This window comes from Aplysia californica, unplaced genomic scaffold (genome assembly GCF_000002075.1).
Source record: "Aplysia californica isolate F4 #8 unplaced genomic scaffold, AplCal3.0 scaffold00381, whole genome shotgun sequence".
NCBI lineage: Eukaryota > Metazoa > Mollusca > Gastropoda > Aplysiida > Aplysiidae > Aplysia > Aplysia californica.
The window spans coordinates 207,317-208,948 of NW_004797651.1; positions in this window are offsets into that span (position 1 = coordinate 207,317).

Here is a 1,632-nt window from a genome sequence, read left to right on the forward strand (position 1 = left end):
TGAAACTGTAGTGCCATGGTTTTAAAAGGCGCAGTCAGATAAAGAGTTGAGGTGCATGGTGGGGAAGAAAGGGAGGGAGGGAGGGAGGGAGGAGTATGTTGATCTCTATTGGGAGGGAGGGAGGGAGGAGTATGTTGATCTCTATTGGGAGGGAGGGGTGGGTAGGTGTAGAGGGGAGAAGTTGGGCAGCGGCTTGGATGGTTACGTCGTAAATTTTAGATCTCTAAAATGAGGCTCATCAATATTGATGCCAGAGAGTGTTTGATGTGAACCCAGGTTCCACATCCATTTCGATTCTCTAAGGTTAAGATTTTCTTTTGTAGGTTTTTTTTTACAATCTCTATACCCCCGAAGATGCATTTCAGTGGTTCCGTTGGGGCGAGCGCTATTAAAATGTTGGCCGACCGGGGTGGATGAGTGGTTTTGTACTGATGACCTGTGATTTTAAAATGGTAGCTTTTACGCACAAGGGGGCTATCCCGAAAAATGCTGTTTTGAGAAAATCGAAGGTTTAGTTTTTGCCCCTTGTTCAGTTTCTAAGACAAGGAGAGTTTTCTCTATAACCAAACAAATATACACACCAGTGAAAACAAACTTCTCCCATAGCTAGGGTAATGCCCACTTTTGGTGTAGGTCAAGATTTCTAGAAACCCCCGAAATCTGGGATAGCCCGCTTGTCCTTAAAAACGACCAAATCTAGCCCTAAGAGTGGTGGTGGTTTGTCCTGCATATTGTGCTGAGCATATTTGCATGTTATTAAGTAAATTACATTTTTAGTTTCGCAGTTGATAATACTCTCTTTTTTATCTACGTCGCCTGCAAGCCAAGACAAAAATCAGCACAAAGCTCTTTCAGGAAGCGCTCTTCGCCGATGACTGCTCCTTGAATGCTCACTCAGAAGAGGACCTGCAAACAATGCTCACTCGCTTTGCAAAATCCTCAAAGCTTTTTGGACTTACAGTAAGCATCGGGAAAACTGAAGTTCTTCACCAGCCTGCCCCACAAACTAACTCACAGTCTCCAAACATCACTATCAATGGCAACAGCCTGAAGAACACCAAGAACTTTAAATATCTTGGAAGCATCATCTCTGCAGACGGCTACATCGATCAGCTCTCGGTAGACTGAAAAACAAGGTACTAAAACAGCACACTGTCCGGCTGTCAACAAAAACCAAAGTGTACAAAGCTGTTGTGCTCTCCTCCCTCCTCTAAGATTCGGAGACCTGGACACTCTACAGGAAGCACATCAACAAATTAGATACTCGGCATCCGGTGGCAAGACCACATCACCAACATTGAGGTCCTCAACCTATCAAGCTCACAAAGAATAGAAAGCATGCTCGTCAAAGCCGAACTGAGATGGGTCGGCCATGTCATCCGCATGGAAGACCACCGAATGCCCAAACAGCTGCTGTGCGGCGAACTCGCAAGTTGCAAAAGAAATCCCGGGAGGCCAAAAAGCGGTTTAAAGACACCATTAAGGAAAACCTCCAGTTTGCTAAGATAACCACCTATAAAGAACTCGAAAGAACTGCCACTGAAAGGGACGCCTGGCGCAGGGCCGTCTGTATTGCCAGCAGAAACAGCGATACAAACTACAGGGAGAAGCTGACTATCAAAAGCCACCCGC